Source organism: Puma concolor, chromosome A1 (genome assembly GCF_028749965.1).
Source record: "Puma concolor isolate L17-30 chromosome A1, mPumCon1.1.hap2, whole genome shotgun sequence".
NCBI classification, from domain to species: Eukaryota; Metazoa; Chordata; class Mammalia; order Carnivora; family Felidae; genus Puma; species Puma concolor.
In genome coordinates, this window is record NC_141667.1 from 222400228 (window position 1) to 222420612 (window position 20385).

The following is a 20385-nucleotide window of genomic DNA, read 5'->3' on the forward strand; positions in this document are numbered from 1 at the left end:
GAGCAGTCAAGTCGCTTTGCAAAAGGGTGGACGTGCTGGGATGGGAAGGATTTCTGAGGGTATTTTGGCAAACTATCTACCATGATGTGGCAATGAATATCATAACTTAGTGTTTTCATTCTTTCTTAGTCGTACATAAAATTCTGTGTTTTTTTTTTTTTTTTAATTTTTTTTTTTTTTCAACGTTTATTTATTTTTGGGACAGAGAGAGACAGAGCATGAATGGGGGAGGGGCAGAGAGAGAGGGAGACACAGAATCGGAAACAGGCTCCAGGCTCTGAGCCATCAGCCCAGAGCCTGACGCGGGGCTCGAACTCCCAGACCGCGAGATCGTGACCTGGCTGAAGTCGGACGCTTAACCGACTGCGCCACCCAGGCGCCCCCATAAAATTCTGTGTTTTATGATCAGTGGCATCTTAGAGCTGATGAAATATGGTGTGTGTATTGGGTTATTGGATTTTTAATTAAAAATACATATTTAATGTAAGAATTTAAAATAATACAGAAGAGTAAGAGTTAAAGTGCTTCCCCACTCCCCTTCCCCCACATCTGAGGCCCTGGAAGCATCCTTCAAGAACAATTTGGCGCGTACTTGTTGTAGTAGGCTCAACAGTGGCCCCCAAGCAGGGGGACTTACATGGTAAAAGGGACTTTGCAGATGTGATTAAGTTAATGATCTTGAGATGGGGAGATTATCCTGGCTTATTGGGGTGGGCCCAGTGTAATCATAAGGATCTTTAAAAGAGGGAGGCGGGGTGCCTGGGTGGTTCAGTTGGTTAAGCATCTGGCTCTTGGTCTCAGCTCAGGTCATGATCTCGAGGTTTCATGGGTTTGAGCCCACGTCGGGCTCCGTGCTGCTGGTGTGGAGCCTGCTTGGGATTCTCTGTCTCCCTCTCCACCCCCCACCCACTCATGCTGTCTCTTGTCTGTCTCAAAATAAATAAACTTTAAAAGAGGGAGACGGGAGGATGAGAGTCAGAGGAGAAGCACTGTGGAGATGAGGCACAGATCGATTGGTGAGATGTGGCCAGGAGTCAAGGAATGGCAGCTTCTAGAAGCTGGAAGAGGCAAGGAACAGATTCTCCCTTGGGACCTCCGGAAGGCCTCCGCTTTGCCGAAACCATGATTTTAGCTCGCTAATTAAAACTCATTTTGGTCTTCCAACCTCCAGAACCGTAGGAGAATATATTTGTGTTGTTTTAAGGCATTTAAGTTTGAAGTCATTTGTTACAGCTATAAATGGAAATAATATATTTCTTTATTTAAATTTCTTACTTTTAAGGAAAAACATGGTTATTGGCTAGGAATTCAAATAGAATCAAACAGTATAAGGTAAAATCCCCTATTTTTGACCCACCCTTCCCGTATCGTATGGGGTACTCCTGTGAATAGTTTCCTTTGCACTTCTTCAGAAATAGTCATATTCACTCTCATTTTTGTACAAATAAGATCATATCAGACATGCATGTTTTGTTCTGCAACTTGCTTATTTAATTAAATGTATTCTCGGATATGTTCTTACCAGAGTAAAGTGATTTATTTCATTCAGTACCATAATTTATTTTACATACACTTTTGGGGAACATTTAGGTTGTGTCCAGGTTTTTTTGGATGTTGTTTTCTCCTGTTTCTCTGTCTTTTCCTCTGCTACAAACAATGCCGAACGAAGTAGCTTCTGCAAATATCTTTGGCTGTCGTCTACAAATATAATTGCAAGCAACTGAATTACTACCTGAATGAATGTTGCCACGTGTGTGCATGCTGGAGTGGGGGTGGGGAACTGTGTCTACCCTTTCAATTCTTTGCCTATAATACTTTATTTTAACTCTTTTTTAAAGTTCTGTATTACGAAATCTACAGAAAAGCACATAAAGCATAAATGTATAGCTAAGTGCACTATTAAAAAGAAACCCATGTCAAGACATTTAGTGCTGTTGGCCCCTCAGAAGGACCTTGTGTGTCCTTTGCCGATCATAACCCCCAAGAGGTAAACGGTGTTCTGACTTTGATTTGCTGCTAATAGTTTGGACGGAACTCTAACAAACTTGGTCAGCTGGTCCTCAAAATATTAGGAATGTGAAAAGAGCTACTTAGGATGTTTGTAATAATAAATCAAGAATTGATAGTTGACCTTAGAAAACTTACAGGAAGTGGAAATCTGAACTAAAAACAAAGTGAGAGTTTGGGACATTTAGTGATAGAACAAGAAACAGGAGACCTAAGACTGTAGGTCCTGGGATATCTATAATTAAGACATAAAAAAAACCACGTGGGGTGTCTGGGTGGCTCAATCGATTAAGCATCCAACTTTGGCTCAGGTCATGATCTCATGGTTCCTGAGTTTGAGCCCTGTGTCGGGCTCTGTGCTGACAGCTCAGAGCCTGGAGCCTGCCTCAGAGTCTGTCTCCCTCTCTCTCTGTCTCTGTTCGTGCTCTGTCTCTCAAAAATAAGTAAAACATTTTAAAAAAACAAGCAAAAGAAACCATGTTAGTTTATGTTTAAGAACATAGGAAAATAGGAAGAATATCATGAAAGTGATGAAACGAAAAAAATGGTATTTGAAAAGACATCTGTCTGTTACCTTGGAAATTCACTCTGAGAGACTGCCTCAATGTGCTCAGATGTCAAGTATATGCATCCATTATATGGTGCGTTAGGCAACCCCATCTTCATCTTTAAAAGCTAAATTGATTCTAAGGGAAGTTGATTTAGAGCAAGCCCTGAAGGTCTGGTTCATAGTGTATTCTCTTGCAGACTCCCCAAAGGAGTCCTTTCTGATCAGAGCTGATTAGTCAAAGATGGAATTGGATCCTAGGCACATGTAGTTCTTGTCTTTTTTTGACTTACACCCAAGCCCAGAGGGTGGCACCAAAAATGGCAAATACGTATTTCTCCTGTAAGAAAGATTTGACTAGTTTGTGAGGTGGGGGCGGCAGATGTGCAGGTAGAAAGGGAGCATCCCTTACCTCAAGCAGGTGGAAGCTGTGAATGTCCTCTGAGTTGGATTCAAAGTTGTATCATGTTTTCCAGGTTGCCCCCAGACATATCTGGCTTTCTTTAGCCTAATAGCCAAGTATCTGATTCTCTCCATTGGGAATTTGTACGGATACAAAGTTTCAGGGAGTTGGGAAGTAGGAAAAAAAGCAAAGTTTAAGGAAGAGTAATAAATTTGTCATTTGGTTGTTGCTACTTTGTGTGTTGCACATACTAATGGGAACGGGGGAGTGGCTCGATTAACAGTATTGCTTTCATGGTGCCCTCTACTTGGAAACAGAAATAGGAAATCCTGTATCTTTCTCAATAAAAAGAGAAAATTTGGTACAGCCTTGAGTGAATATCTCTAAAGAGTTAAGTAAAGTGGATCTTTAAAAAGCTGCTGAACACTTATTTCTTTGGGAAATATAGCCCCCCGCCCTCAAATAAATGTGCGGAAGTAGTATATATTTATCGTATGAAATTCCTGGAGAAAATTCTTTTAATTAGAACACAGGTGATGAATATTTGCTTAAGAACACAAATTTCATTCCCATTTCTTTTTTTTAAGTGTATTTATTTTTGAGAGAGAGAAAGAGGGAGAGAGAATCCCAAGCAGGCTCCACGCTATCAGTGCAGGGCCCATCCCGGGCCTCAATTCCACGAACCATGAGATCATGACTTGAGCCAAAATCACATGTCAGACGCTTAAGTAACTGAGCCACCCAGGTGCCCCTATTTCCATTTCTAATTTGTGTGATTCCTTGGTGTCATAGAACTCTATTTTTGCAGATATGAAAAATAAGGCAACTAGGCCCTCTTTGCATCCAGTAATGTCATTTATCTTGCTTGGTAAGGATTGGTGTGAATATAACATTTACTTACAACATTCCTGTATAATGTCAAAAACAAAGTATAATGTACAGTGTAAAACGTATAAAGTATAATGTCAAATTTACTTTTAATGGGCATCATGGAAAACATGTAGATTGTTCTCAGGATTCTCTGATTATTTGTATTTTGTGTGTATTTGATTGTTTTTAGACTATAGATGTTGATGCTATTTTAGCTCAGCCCTTTGCAAATATCATTTTCAGAACTGATAGCTGAAACATGGTTTTGCTTTTTGGCATTCATCCAGAATTGGGAGAAGAAAGCAACATCCTTTCTCCTATTGGTGGGCACCTGTCAATTTTTTTTTTTTTCCAGATTCATGATTTTATTTTGGGGTGGTGTAGGAAATTAGAATTAACCAAAATCAAATTTATTATAATTAATTTAAAATCACATGTATTCTGATAACTTGACTTCAACATATGTTGGTGATTAAGAATGTTTCTCTTCAAAAGTAGTTATGCAGTTAAGTGTGGTTATATAGGCACCAACAAGACAGGGATTTGACCTTGTTCTCTACAGTATCCCCAGTGTTTGGAATAATACGTGCTAGTAGATGCTCAGAAAATATTTGTTGAATATAGGATGGAAGTATGTATTGCCTGTAAAACCCATTGCTGGTGCTTGATATTTACCAATCTGCATATATATGAAAAATGCATATATTCATAGTAGCTCAAAACCTCACATTTTATTATTATTGTTTGAATGGTGGTCATTATAGTTTGCTATGCTGAGATTTTTTTTAAAAGGATATCCTTTATTTTCAGTGAATCTATTTCTTCATAAAGATTTTGGGGAACAAAAAAAAAAAAAGATCCGGGGGAACTATGTTCCCTCAGTACACAACATTCTTCTTGAGTAAATAATAATCTCCTACATCTGTGTAAAGCATTTTATACTTTACAGATTTTTCACATTTTATCGTTTGAATGTTGCTACAGTACTATGAAGTAAGGGGTTCCTGACTCTGCTGATTATCTGCCCAGTTGTCTATTTTTTCTGGCTGGTTGAACCCCAGTTTTGTTCAGGTGTCCACCCCTACGTCACATAACTCAGGATTAAATCCCAGTTAGTCTAAGCCTGTTACAGTAAGTTCATTCCTTTTGCTAGGGACCAGTTTAGGAATACGCACGTGACCCAGTTCAGGCTAGTGATATAAGAGGTAAGGGCATGTGTGGGAAAAGTTCCCTTCCTTTTTGAAAGGGGTGCGCAAGAAAGAGACAACCCCTGTTTTTCTGCTGCTTTTTGCCGTGATTGGACTTGATCACCTGGAGCTGCTACAACAGTCTTGTGACAATAAGGAAAAAAGGGACCCTAAAAGTAAGCTGGATGCTGGCTCTGTAGTGGGAGAAAAAGATGGAAAGAACCAGCTCTCCAGCTCCCGTAGTGCTGCCTTCTTGTTACCAGAGAATAAGTTTTCCTTATTCCTATTGAAGGCATGCTAACTAATAATTGGTATCATTATTGCCATTTTATAGGCAAGGAGACTGAGACTTGGAGCTCTAAAATTATCATCGCTACAGGGTGAACTCACGATTGAAGTCAGGAGAATTAAAACACGTATTCTGATCCTTACTTGTTCCCCAGTGTAGTTTCTCTATAAACATCCCTGTCTCTCTTCTTGGGAGGGAACTGGATTACCAATTATTTGTGTTTGAAATATGTTCTAGACAGTTCCTCCTAATTATTTGGTGATTAATTACCTGTAACAAATACGGCTTTGGAATTCTTAGGTTACCTACTTTTGTTAACTTGGCTGACATAAATGAAAACTTTACAGATTAACGGTAATTTTTAAAATATTTATTCTGTTTTGAGAGAGAGACGGTGCTTGCATGGGGGAGGGGCAGAGAGAGAGGGACAGACAGAATCCCAAGCAGACTCCCTGCTCAGCGTGGAGCCCGACAGTGGGGCTCAATTTGAGGTCATGACCTGAGCCGAAATCAAGAGCTGGATGCTTAACTGACCCAGGTGCCCTTTCACAATTAAAGTCACTCTTAAAATTGTTTTTTGAATATACATTTCAAGAAGTTTGTTGAACTCTGCCTAAGTTTGTGGATGTATATCTCAAACATTTGTTAAATGTTGAGAGGTGATAAGGCTCACTTATAAAACAATTAAGATGGTAACTGACCAACCGGTTGAACTGAATGGGAGAAGGGGCTATATGTCTGACTTCAGAAGCTGACATTTGCTAATATGAAAGCTTATGGTTGATCGTGTACATGATTTTCTTTGCACTACCATTCTTTGTTGACTTTCTCTCTACATTCTACCCCTTTTTCTTTTCATCTTCTTCCCTCCTCCCCCTTATAATAGACTGTGAAGAGACTGTGACCAGTAGTAGGTGGTACATTGCTTCTTATTACAGAGGCAGACCAGGACAGTGGTCCTGGACAGTGAGTAAGGGAGTTTATTCATAGTTGAAGAATTTAATTAAAAATACTGAATGCTGGGGGCACCTGGGTGGCTCAGCCAGTTAGGTGTCCGACTTCGGCTTAGGTCATGATCTCACGGTTCGTGGGTTCAAGCCCTGTGTCAGGCCATGTGCTGACAGCTCAGAGCCTGGAGCTTGCTTTAGATTCTGTGTCTCCCTCTCTCTCTGCTCCTTCCCCACTCACACTCTGTCTCTCTCTCTAAAATAAATAAACATTAAAGAAAAAATTTAAAACAAATATTGAATGTCATGAAAAAGATACCTGCTGGGGGAGGGTTGGGCATTTTTTAGAAGACAGTTATTCTTGGTGGAAGCAATGGTGGCTGATAAGAGGAAGTGGCAAAGATGACTGAGCCTAGCGCCCAGTCATCTGAGATGATTACTGTTTATGGCCCCCACCTCTTCTTTGCCCAGTTGAAGTGACTGCTGTACTGGAGAGGACCGCTGTTGGGGGTGGAATCTGCCTTCCCTCGGCCCCTTTTCTCCTTCTTCAGGCTTGGAGGGCTGGCTAGCTGAAGTGAGAGGGCTAAAATCGGACCAGCATTTCAAGACTGTACTTCCCGGTAACAGAGTGTTTAAACAATTCCCTCAGTTCTTTTTCTCCCTGATCCAGGGGAATCCAGTGGTGGGGCTTTCACTGGGTACCTACTGGAATATTTTCTTAATTCTTAATTTCATTTAAAACTAAAAGCGATCCGAGGCACCTGGGTGGCTCTGTTGGTTGAGCAGCTGACTTCGGCTCAGGTCATGATCTCACAGTTCATGAGTTCAAGCCCCACATCGGGCTTGCTGCTGTCAGCCTGTCAGCACGGAACTCACTGCAGATCTTCTGTCTCCCCTCTCTGCCTTTTCCCCACTTGCACACTCCCTTTCAAAAATAAATAAGCATTAAAAAAAAAATCTTGAAAACAAATAAAAATAAAAGTGAGCCCAAATTCTTGGGAATTGATTAACGGCAAAAAAAAAAAAAAAAAAAAAAAAACAAAAAAACACCCCATTCCGTCTTGTGTAATTATTTTTTAAAAATTTTTTCTTTTTCAACGTTTATTTATTTTTGGGACAGGGAGAGACAGAGCATGAATGGGGGAGGGTCAGAGAGAGGGGGAGACAGAGAGTCGGAAACAGGCTCCAGGCTCTGAGCCATCAGCCCAGAGCCTGACGCGGGGCTCGAACTCACGGACCGCAAGATCGTGACCTGGCTGAAGTCGGACGCTTAACCGACTGCGCCACCCAGGCGCCCCTAGTCTTGTGTAATTATTAAAAAGCCCTCCAATGGTGTGATTTTTTTTTTCTTTAAAATAGATTTTACTTCACAACTGAAATGAGCTGTGTGGTGTCCTGATAAGGGTGATTTAATGCCAGGATTAACACAGGTGACACCATATGTTGCTGATTACTGACTTCTCCTTAGGGGGCACTTGGATTTCCATTTGAAGTGCTTAATGATTTGATTTCTCCTCTTTAAATTAATGTGTCTGTGAATGGAGAACTTGCCCTTCAAACCAGCATAACTTCTGTTCAAGGGACCATCTCAAGCCACGAAAATGGAAAGAATATTTAAAAATCTGTGCGAAGATGTTGGGTGAACCACGACATATAGTTTAGATACTATATTCTGCTGCAATTAATGGAAAACCTGACTCATTAATGTCTCACACGAGTAAAGGGGTTATTTTCCTCTTCTAATGAGAAGTACAGAGGTGGGCATTCCAGGATTGGCCAAAACCATCAAAGACCTTACTGATCTTGTCACTTTGAAATCCCAAGATGGCTGCCCTCCAGCCAGCATTGCATCTGCCTTCCAGGCAGGAAGAAGGGGGAGGGCAGATGGCAAAAGGCAGAACCGGCTGCTCCTGTCCTCTTCCAAGGAGCTTCCTGGAAGCTCAGTCCGGTGACTTCCGCTTACATCTCCTTAACCAGAACTGTGTCATGCTACCACCCCTCGCCATACACAAGGCTGGGAAACATGGTTGTTTCGGCAGGGCGTGTGGTCACCCTGAACACAGCTGGAGTTCTGATGGAACGTATTTTGGAAAGAATCGTGTGTCTGTTGTCTCTGAACTCAGGGAACTCGGGAGGACAAAATAAAGGAATATTTATTGAAAAATTGCATACTGGATGCTGTGCTGGTTGCTTTGGGGGCATTCTCTTATTTAATCCTTAGCATTCAGAGAGACACATATACACATTTATATTAAAGAATAAAGTAAGTTCAGGGTGGATTTGAAGAGCCAAAAAAACGGGCTTAATTGTATTCTTTGTGGAAATGTTCTCACAGTCAACCTATTAAGCTTGGAATGAATTTAAAGGACTTTTTCTTGAAACCCAGATATTATAATGGGAAATTTTGACAAATTTAAACATTAATTTTAAAAAATCTATGTGTTGGACCCCAGCATTCATAAATGAAGACTTGTAGAAAATATTTCCAACATAGATTTAAGTTCTTAATATTTGTAATAGATAAAAAAGCCTCTACAAATAAATAATAAAAACATAACCCTATTAAAAAAACATGGCTAGGCACACATTTCTCTGCGGAAAATGTACAGGTAGTGAAAACAAGCTGGAAAAAAATAATAAAAGCAATACAAATTAAGCATTGAAGCACCATTTTAAAAAATCTCAGCTGGATAGATATTTCCAAAACTTGATAATATCCAGTTTTGTAAGATCTAGGGAGAAAAGGCACTTTCATATACTATTGGTATGAATTGATACCATCGTTTTTTTTTTTTTTTTTTTTTTAAGTAGACTCTGTGCCCAGCATGGGTCTTGAAATCGTGACCCTGAGATCAAGAGTCACGTGCTCTACCAACTGAGCCAGCTGGGTGCCCCAGTACCATCATTTTGGAGGGCAGTTTGGCAATACCTGTCAAAATGCAAAATGTTCATACCCTTTGACTCAGCAGGTGCATTTCTTGGGATAAATTTTACAGAAATATTAGTATGATTTTACAAGGATGTTTATTGTAGCCTTGCCATTAAGTAAAAATGTTTAATCAGCCAAACGTCCATCAGTAGGGATGTGGTGAAATAGATTATGTTATAGCTACACAATGCAATTATTAACTGGAAAGCTGTCTGTGAACTATTAAGTTGTCAAGTTGCAAACTAATATGTATATTATTTTTGTGACATCTCTCCCTTTTAAAAAGTGGATCTATGCATATGAAAGAATTGGGGTAAGAGATGTGATGATTTTTCACTTTTTATACATAGATATTATTTGAATTTTATGCAAGGGCAAATTACGTGTGTGTGTGTGTGTGTGTGTGTGTGTGTGTGTGTGTTTTGCAAGGATGAATTGCTTTTTTAAAAAATTGCTAATGACTGGGGTGCCTGGGTGGTTCAGTTGGTTGTATCGCGACTTCAGCTCAGGTCACTATCTCACGGTTCATGAGTTTGAGCCCCGCATCAGGCTCTGTGCTGACCCCTCAGAGCCTGGAGCCTGCTTCAGACTCTGTGTCTCCCTCTCTCTCTGCCCCTCCTCTGCTTGTACTCTCTCTTTCTCTCTCTCAAAAGTAAATAAACATTAAAAACAATTAAGGGGCACCTGGGTGGCTCAGTTGGTTAAGTGTCCGACTTCAGCTCAGATCGTGATCTCACGGTTCCTGAGTTTGAGCCCCGCATCGGGCTCTGTGCTGACAGCTCAGAGCCTGGAGCCTGCTTCAGATTCTGGGTCTCCCTCTCTCTATCCCAACCCTGCTTGCACTCTGTCTCTAAAATATAAATAAACTTTAACAAATAAAAAAAATTGCTAACAACTTTTTTAAAAGCAGAATTTAAAAAAAGAATATATACATTTCTGATTCTGTAAAAATGCTAAAATGCAAATAACGATTTTTATGACTTGTTTTCTGGGAGTGATGGAGGAACAAATAATGTGTAAGAAGAAAACCACCTAGATTAACAGTCCAAATGACCGACGATTGGGAAAGAAAGGCTGTTTTTTCAACCACTTGTCTGAGTCAGGATAGGCTAGATTATAATGTAATAACAGACAGCCTCCACATTTTGGAGGTTTACATCACCAAGGTTTATTTCTCTCTCCTGGTTCATAACTCTTGAGAGTCATGTGTGGGCTGTGCTAACAGAGCTGGTGGCCAGGAGAGGCCGCACCAACTTGGGGATCGCCGCTCACCGTGGCGGAAAGGGGCTCGGCGGAGCCTGCACTGGCTCTCAAAGACTTCTTGGGGTGCCAGAGTGGCTCCATCGGTTGAGCGTCTGACTCGACTTCAGCTCAGATTATGATGCTAGGGTTGTGGAATGGAGCCCCACGCTGGCTCTCTCTCTCTCTCTCTCTCTCTCTCTCTCTCTCTCTCTCTCTTCTCTCTCAAAAAAAAAGACTTCTTCCCAGAAGTGACACACGTCATTTCCACTTATACTTTTGTTAGTTAAAGCAAGCCCCATGGTCGTGCCTGAATTTAAGGAGGCTAGGAGGCGTCAAGGTGTCATTCTACCATGTGCTTGGAAGGAGGAGAATCCCTAGTATTTGTAAGCACCGTAATGGATATCGTAGCACTTTAACGGAGCACTGTGAGATGAGCTTCTTGAACAGTGCCTGGCACATAGTGAACAGTGTTACAAGCGTTTTCATTTTTACAGTGAGAATAATTTCTGCTCAACTAGATGAATTTCTTAAGAAATCTGTATGAAATGATTTTCATATTTATTGAATCAGCAGGCGTTCGTTGGGTTCACGTCATTGTATTATACCTGTAGAAGTGGAAGAGATTTGTCTGTATGTAGCTCTTTTTAAGGTAAGATTTTACAAAAATGTTTCTTACGTATTTTGAAAATCCCCTCACCCCCAATTGTTTATTCTAACTATATCTATAAAGAAAGGGTTTATTAGAAAGGAAATTCCTGCAGGGCTTTTGGTATATTTTTATAAAACGTACCAAAATAATGAGGTTTTAATCTATTTAATAAAAAATTCCTATTTATGGTAGCTATCAGGGGTGTATTTTAAAATGTTTTTTAGACGTTTTTATTTATTTTTGAGAGAGAGAGAAAGAGTGTGAGCAGGGGAGGGGCAGAGAGGGAGACACAGAATCTGAGGCAGGCTCCAGGCTCCAAGCTGTCAGCATGGAGCCTGACATGGGGCTCGAACCCATGTACCGTGAGATTACGACCTGAGCCGAAGTCGGATGCTTAACCGACTGAGCCACCCAGGCACCCCAACGGGTGTATTTACAGCAGTAACTCTTAGCTATGTTTGTTTGGGTTTGGCTGACATGAAAGGTATGTTCCATCAACAGAAAGGAGTCTTTTTGGCAGTCCTCTGTGCACACAAAGTCCAAGTGCAGAGTTCTTTCTTTATTGTGATACCTGTCGTGTAGTATAGAGCAAAGTTGCTCTCTTCTTCCTCCCTCTGATCTTTCTTTCCTTTCCCCTTAATTCCCTCAATCATTTAAAAAAAATTTTTTTAACGTTTATTCTTTTTTTTTTGAGAGAGACAGAGTGAGAGTAGGGGAGAGGCAGAAAGAGAGGGAGACACAGAATCCAAAGCAGGCTCCAGGCTCCGAGCTGTCAGCACAGAGCCCTACACGGGGCTCGAAGTCAGGAACCATGAGTTCAACCAACTGAGCCACCCAGGTGCCCCATTCCCTCGGATGGTTTTATTTTTACTTCCCAGAAGGACTCAGCTCTTTTCCATCCTGTCATCTCATACATGAGCAGATGTTTCACATCCATAAATTCTTTGGGATGGAGCAAGGCTGACAAATCTTTCTCCCAGGATCTTGGGGGAGGGAAGTAGAAAAATCTCTCCTGTCACTTTAAATAAAATGGTGGGTTGAATCTCCAGAAATTTCAAAAAATGTGTCCATAGCCTGATTTATTTGAGAAGTAGGCTGATATTCCAGGCCTTAAATTTCCAAGCTAACGTGTGTGATTTATTGGTTTTATTTTTCTTACTTCTCTAGCTGGTAGATAGAAAACGCTCTTAAGGGGCGCCTGGGTGGCTCAGTCGGTTGGGCGTCCGACTTCGGCTCAGGTCATGATCTCGCGGTCCGTGAGTTCAAGCCCCATGTCGGGCTCTGTGCTGACTGCTCAGAGCCTGGAGCCTGTTTCAGATTCTGTGTCTTCCTCTCTCTCTGACCCTCCCCTGTTCATGCTCTGTCTCTCTCTGTCTCAAAAATAAATAAACTTTAAAAAAAATAAAAAATAAATAAAAAAAAAGAAAATGCTCTTAAGTCTTTGCACTACTTAAAGAAGCTTGATTAGAAAAGACGAAGCTGCTCATGCTTGTCTATTTACCGTGAATTTCACCTGCCCTACAGTCATTCAGCAGCCTTGGCCTGGCTGTGGAAATCAAACTCCTCTGAAGAGAATGGTCAGACCTTGGCTGGTGTCGAAATACACCTTATTGCCAAAATTTGGGCTGCCTCTCAAGTACGAGCGATAAGCACTCTACACGTTTAACAGAAGTTTGTCTTGCTCTCCTTGGGTCACCTGGGTAGTGCTGCGTTTTGACAGCACTTCCTTAAGAGCGTCAGTAAAGAGAGTACAGGAGAGATGGTCGACGTTTTCCCGCACGCCATGTGTTAGCATGTGCTAGGACACGTGTTAACCTCGTTACTAGAAGTTTGCTGTAGGCTAATGGACGGCCCGTCTCTGACTCTAGTACTGGTGATAGTGATGGTAAACTAGGAGTTGACAGGATGCTGCTTTAATAGCAAATCCATCTCGGCTGCCAGCTTCTGAGCTTCTTGAGGGCAGGGACTGTATCTCGTTCTACTGTGTATCACTGTGGGATTCCACAGTGTGTGTCATTAATGTTAGTTGTGTGAATGCCTGTGGAGGTGGATGGAGGGTTTAATGGGCGGACTCGGTCCAGATGTACCAGCTGGTCTCTAACCGGGAGAACTTTGTGATTTACAATTAATGATTGGATCTCGAAATCATCAGTGGACGTGTGAAGGGTCTCTTGTGGTAGAATGCGTGCAGCCTGTTTACCTTGTATAAAGGGAACGTGCCTGCTGCTCTGGCTCATGACGTGCCCCAAACCTTCAACTGTTAGCAGACGGCGTCAGCCCGTGACCAATCCCCGTTCTCACAGAATGTTGCTGGAATTCCCCTGAACACAGAACATCACAGTTGTAGAAGATGGGAGGCTTGCCAGAGCCGAAGCATGGAGGCTTGGGGTGCCGCCTCCCTGCCTGTCGCCATTGTGAACGCCGGAAGAGGGTGCGTTGAGGAGGGAGGGAGCAGCGCCACAAACCTTCGGTCAGGCAGCGGCCACAGGATTGCTGGGGCTTATCTACCTCTCGTAAGGCTAGAGAAGTGAACAAAATAGGTGATGCCTTTTGCTTCTCTAAAAAATGTACCGTAAGGGTGAGCTGCAGAGCTCCAAGTATGAAAAAAATCGTGCCTCGTTTTCTTTCTTTGGCTTTCTTTTCTTTCTCAACTGTGTTGGACCTTCTTCTGCCTTTCCCAACAGGCAAATAAAGAAGAACTCCAAAAGGTGTTCTTCCACAACTAAGTAATGGGACTGAGGTCCCTCCAGTGGGACCGGGGACTGTTTTCCTCGCTCTGCCTCGTGTTGTGGGCAGTCAGAAGTTAAGGGCGAGAAGAAACAGTGGTGACTTACGGGACCCACAGGCAGAGAGAATGATTCCTTATTTTTGAATCATTTGGGCTGACCTTCCTCACAAGCCCCCTCCCAGTATGGAAGTCGATGGGGGAAGCAGCTTACATATGGCTTAATCCAGTGAAATTAGTCTGATGCAACAACTTTAAGTAGTCTTTAGGTAGATGCTCACTTTTACCCATGTCAAGTGCTCTGATTCTTGGATTTCCTTTTCCTCCACGGACCTCGCTAAGGTGGCATCTGGGTGAAGGGGAGGGGTGGGCTGGGGAGTGGATGGGATCTGTAAACCCACCTGGTAACCTCCGGGTCCCTCGTGGCTCTGCCGTGGAGCAGCTGCCTGGACTGGAGATGGCTGAGCGAGGGTGTCCCTCCCTGGAGCCGGCCGCCGAAAGCTCTTGCTGCTGGAACTCCTGTTTTGCTTGTCATGCTCGGTCATGCCTGGTCGTGCTCCTGGCAGGCTCCGCTTCACTTTGGCTCTTACGGGCATGCTTCCCCTCTGGGCCTCTGCCATATCCTTCAGCCAGCTCTTGGCCTAGTGATCTGGTCCCCTACGGTCTTTGTAGAGGCGTCACGTCGCCCCTCACCGGGCACTCCTGTGACCCTCTGTCCAGCCCACCCCATCTGCAACTGCTCATTTCTGTCTCACCCTATTCAGGCAGGATTTTCTGGGGCTCGTGGAAACAGAAAAGTCAGGGCTGCAGAGGTAAATGATAAACTCCAGCCGTTGCTCTGTCTGACTTTGCTGTAGCACAGTTTACTTGGATGTGACTGACCAGACCAAATCGACGTGGTGTGGCCCACGAGGCAGTCTGTGCCCAGAATCCTAAACTGGAAGCATGGCAGAGGCCTTCCTTCTTTCACCCTGTGAGCACACCTTTCAAGAGCGGGGGATGGGACACACTTACCTCCCCCACTTCCTCTCCTGACTCTGGCTTTCCTCTTTTCCCACTTCCCTCTGGACCAGGCCCTGCCCCCTTTTCCTCATCCTGTTGGGTTAGAACTTCCCTTCCCTCGTGTTAGAACTTTCCTCGTGTATAAAACGTGATGATCAAGTCCTGTTGGCTTCCCTGTGTTACTAAAGTTGAAGTGATTTAGAAAAAAATGTTTTCTCTGGGTAGAGCGTGCGATTCCTGCTGCAAAATCATGTCTCTCTCCTCTCATGCCATCCTCCCTTCTTACATTTCTGCCGGAACAGAAGCACATAAGCCTTGCCCAGGCAAACAGATACCTTTGATAGCTTGAGGGCTGGTCATGTTCAATGCAAGTGTACTGCTAGCTCAAAAATACTCTCTTCATTACGTCTGTAAGAATTAAGGGACCTTGTTCACCTGGGAAACAGCAGACTTTAAAGCAATTAAGACTATACCGAATTGAAGATATCTTTTGGCCTTCACGTCTTAGAGTTACAAAGAACAGAGTGGCAGCCATCTCAACTCTGAGTGAGTTTTAAAGTATGCAATGTGATGGCTGGCCAGATCGGTCCTTTTGGGTTTCCTCGGGCCCAAGTGACAGTTGCCATCTGGAGAAATGCAGAGATTAGATTGGTTCCGAAGTGGTCAAGTGGTACCAGTGACTTAAAAATTTGGGTGCAGGTTAAAAACACCGAACAGAACTTCAGTATTATGATGTTGATAAAACTGTCCCGGTTAGTCATGTAGTGGGATTTTCTGTTTTTAAATCAACAAAAACCACACTCTATCCTTTTTTTCTCAATTTTGTTTTTATCTTTTTGTTCAGTTTAAGTTGATGTAGAACATTGTGTGTGTGTGTGTGAGAGAGAGAGAAAGAGAGAGAGAGAGAGACAGAGAGACAGAGAGAGAGAGAGAACATTGTATATGTGTGTGGGGCGGGGGAGAAAGAGGAAGAGGGTTGGAGGGAGGGAAGGATGGGTTGTTTAGCTTCACATTAAATACTGCGTTTTATGTTTATGAAATTCTACTGAAATTGGAGGTCCTTATTTCCCTCTTCACAAAGGTACAGGATTAACTCAGAATATGTTTGTGCTGTGATTCACAGCAGGAGGCCATATGCTGACAGTGCAGAGCTTCGCATCCCCAAAGATAATATTTGAATTTTAAAAGAGTGTTTAAGTGGAGCACTTGACTTTCTTGTCTTTGTTTTGAGACCCTTTTTGTTTTTTTATTATTGTTCTTTATTCCAGGCTTGTGAATCTGTCCAAATATTTATAAGCCCACACACATTTTCTTGCAGCCACTGTCTCCTGTGGCGGCTCACTGGTGGGTAAATGACTGTTCTTTTGTGCAGCAACACACATTTACAACGTTCTGTAGACCACTGGCACTTTCTCTAGCTACATTATGTGTCTCACATACGTAAGGAATAATTTGCAGGTTTCAAATTCTGAACCTGGTAGAGGGCCGACTCCCTCTGTAAAATGAACATTAACCAAGAAGGGATTTTAGAATAACATCTTTATTCATTTGTTCAGTTATTAAACATTTACTCACTGTCTTCCTGGCACTCTGCTGGAGTTTTGTTCTCCAAAGGCTCACAGTTCCATCAGGGAGGCAGGTAAGTAAAGAGTTACCGTAGAGAAGTTAAAGTAGACAAGGCTGATCAGATAATTTATGGTCTAAACCAGGACCCTTTTAAAAGTAAAGGTAAATTTGAAAATGGTTAAGATGGTAAGTTTCATGTTAGGTGTTTTTTCTTCCTACAATTAAAAAAAAGAAGTGAAAGTAGGTGTTGTTACCGCCTAGGCCAGAATGACAGACATAAACCAGGGCAGTACTGGCTAAAACAGATAGTGGGCAACCTACCAAGCCCTCTATTAGGAAGATGAAAGGGAGGCTGGAGGAGGAGCAGGGAGAATGACAGAAAAGCCTTGCCTTCCTCATCTCTAAAATGGGCATGGTCATAGCACCTAATTCATAGGAGTTGTTAGCAGGATTCATTGAGTTGATTCAAGCTCCTGGAATCCTGCCTAAGAGTGCAATGGTTTTTTAAATCTCTTTGAGATAGGGAAATGGAAGGGACCCCATGAAAGAAAAAGCTGGGTTTTTTCCCTTTACTTCTTTCCCTGCTTCTCTTCTTCCTAGGACCTGCACCCCCACTTTACACACACCATCATGTATGTCCACCGTGTAAAGGAGTTAATGATTTCTTTGGAGTCTTTCCAGAACAATAGAGAACATCTAAGGAGTGTCCAAGAGAGGTCGTCTCATGAATGCTTTTTAAGACCACTGACTCCAGACACCTTGACAGCAAGACCCCTGGCTCCAGGGCATAAGTGACTTATGGAACACACCTGAGCCCCCGTCCCTGTTTGGCCAGTTCCTGGATGCCTGAGAGATACGTGCACCAGAGCACCGCCCTCAATAAAAACTCCAGACCCCAAGCAGAGACTCGTGCCCTTTTTCCTTTCCGAGTGTCCCACAGGCTCCGTCTGTATCTGCTCTGTCTTCAGTAAACCCTGCTCTCACTTCCTTTCGGCTCACATTTGATTTTCATCCCGTGCAAAGCCAAGGATCCTCTTGGTTGGTCCTGGGGGACCTGCTCTGGGTCCTCGGACCTAGCCTGCTTGCATCAACTTCACCCATTTTTAGTAGTCACCTGTGATTTGCCTTTGTTGTAGAAGTTGATATATTTGTGTGTATGTGTGTGTGTGTGTGTGTGTGCGTGTGTTTACACAGTACAGACCTCTCAACAGATGTCCGCATGTAGGAATGCATATCCTGTCAACATTTGGAAACGACCTTATTTCCAGCTTTTTCTCATTCCCTCTAGAAATTCTGGATATTTTGTGGTTCCTGTCCTCTCAATCAATCTCATGTTTGTCTTTTCCACAATGGACAGTCATTACAGGCAGCTCTTTTTTAAGGGTTGGATCCTTTTTTTTTTTTAAATCTATAGATGTAATTTCTTCACTGTCTCCTCCCGTCCCCTAAGCTTTTAAGATAAAAGAAACAGAATAAAGAGACATAATTAAATGACGGTGCTCCCTCTGTCCCCTAATACTCCTTTCAAGACCCTTCTTTGAAGTGACTGAACCCTGCTTGGAGATAATGTGATAAAGATGAGAGATCAGAGAGAGGATCAGATTGGGGGAAACCACTCCGTGGTAAAATTGATTTCATTTAATCGAACCTACTCCACGCACACACTTTTCTTGGGGTTGTTGTGCACAGATTACTGCTGGGTTCTGATAGAATGAATTTGCTAAAAAGCAGAAGTTCAGATTTCATCCGAGATACTCTAACCCTGTGTTAGAGTACTCTTGCCTGAATATTTATAGTTCTGTTGCCCAGGACTGTGAGCCATTGCTCTCGTACTGTCGTGACTCCTGATTTGCTCTTCCGGTTCCATTCATCACTGGGAGTGGCAAGAATCTTGTGTGTTGGGTCCTCATGTGCCCATATTAGGCCACTTTCACTCTGCTTATTTTAATTCATCGTGTGTTCAGCAAATGTTAGTTGAGTTCCTGACTCTACCAGGTGCTCTTCTAGGCAGGGGATGATTATTAGTAAAGCAAAGATCCTGCCGCAGTGGAGCTTATATTCCTGTGGGGAGAAATAAACAGTAATTATTATGGATAAGTAAAGATGAGCAGCATGGCAAAAACCCTAGAGCAAGGTAAAAGGATCAAGACTGCAGGTATTTATGGGTTGGAGGGAGGTTAAATTTCCATTGTTTGCAAAGGAATGGCCAGGGCAGTCGTCACTGAAGGTGAGAAGTCTTCTCTGAGAGAGCCATGTTTGAACCAAGATTGGAAGGGTGAGGGGCTAACCATGGGGCTTCCCTGGCAGAGGGAGTAGCTGGTGCAAAGGCCCTGTGGCAGGAATATTCCTGACACTCAGCGTGTAGACCAGTGTGGCTGGGAGGAGAGCGCTGATGCAGAGTTTTGATTAGAGGAGTATAGTTTACTCTCATGTAATGGGATCGACTGACTTATGTGCAACTCGACCATGGGCTGGGTGGGAGTGAGTGGGGACAGCAGCTGGAGGACCCGTTAGGAGGCCAGGCCATTGCAGCAGGACCAGTGGCAGTGGCTTTGACTGGGACTACAGTCGCAGAGGTAGTGAGAGAGGGTAGGGTTCTGGATACTTCGATCATTCCAACTTTACTTAGCGGTTTCTGGTCAAGTATATTCTGGCAGAACAGCACTTTAGCCACACGTATTCCTGGTATTGATATGGTGGTTTCCTCCTCTCTTAATGGCACCTGTGTCTAGCACTTGATTGTGTAAATGTTTGGGGTGCGAAATTCACGTTTCTTGAGTTTAATCTGGTTGCAAAGCTGAACGAACGCAGCTTTTAGCCTCAGTTACGTAATAAAGAGAAAAAAAATCGAACATAGCTTTTAGCCTGTTATGTAATACAGAGAAAAAAATGTGTCTGTTGATCTTAAAAGTAATAATCTTCTAAAAAAACCCACCCAAATAGGTATTTTAACATGCAAAGCAAAATTGTTCCACTGCAGCCCATGGCAACCACCACTAAAATTTGGTACCTCTTCTTAATACGAGTCAATTAACGTCTTCCTCAGTCTGGAGGGTTTTCAGGAGTTCAGAGCAAAAAGGAAAATCACTTCTAGAAGAAGTATCTCCAGACTTGAGAGCTAAGCAAAAATATTACTGAGGCCAACTAAAATCCTGTGGAATTCAGCCAAGATTAGGCGGCTCAGAGCGCAGCCAGCCCTGGCTGAGGGTGGAATGCTGACAGGGCACGGATGAGCCAGGACTTTGAAAAGGAAACTGATATCAGCGGAGGGAATTTTCACCTGATGTAGCATTTACTGCTTCACACTCCAGCAAGTTACTTCTGTCTGATTGTTTTAATGTTGTCAGACAGCGTTCACACAGTCAGGAGTAAGTCTGCCTAAGAATTTTTGGTGAAATAAAGTAGAAACCACAGTTGGAGGGCCCAGAGCCAGCCCCTCACCCCCACCCCAGTCGCCACCAGGGCCTGCTGCCACATCAGTGAGCTCACAGCGAGGATTTGAGGGAGGAACTAATGTTTTAGAATTACGCTTGGGATCTCCAACTCTTGAATAGGTGAGGATGTGAGGCCCAAGTGTGTCTTTAGAATGTAAATTCCACGCTGTAGGACCTTCATCTTTTCTCATTCTTTGTTGGAACTTGTGGCCGCGTTTGTGCAGTAGAGCGATGACTGGGTTTGGAGATGCCCATCCTGTTATCTGCGAGGCTTGGATCAGTTCACCTCCCAGAGCCTCAGTTTACTTCTCTGTACGGCAGAGTTTTTCGTGTCTATTTACTAGAGGGCTCGTAAGGATCATCCCAACACACAGAAAAATACAGGAAGCCTCATCTACCGTGCCAAGCTCATTAAATAGCTCCTTCCTCTTTCTCCACCAGTGGCTCCAACGATTAATTTTGATTGATGATTAACATCATAGATGTTTATAGTTTATTTAACTTTGTATAATGGAGTATATTGCATTTCATAATTCATGTGACTAATGTGGCAGGGCCTAAAACAAAATGAAACACGCCTAATAAAAA

The 20385-nt window shown here is 42.8% G+C and overlaps 1 protein-coding gene and 1 long non-coding RNA gene across 2 annotated transcripts in view; both read left to right on the forward strand.

Annotated features, from left to right (window-relative positions):
- Nucleotides 1–20385, forward strand: part of WDFY2 (WD repeat and FYVE domain containing 2) — a 183507-nt gene that overhangs the window by 24228 nt on the left and 138894 nt on the right. The gene's annotated exons all lie outside the window — the stretch shown is intronic.
- LOC147584796 (uncharacterized) lies at nt 14770–17349 on the forward strand. Its single transcript, XR_015253465.1, has 2 exons — nt 14770–16436; nt 16964–17349. It is a non-coding gene; the product is annotated as an uncharacterized LOC147584796 (long non-coding RNA).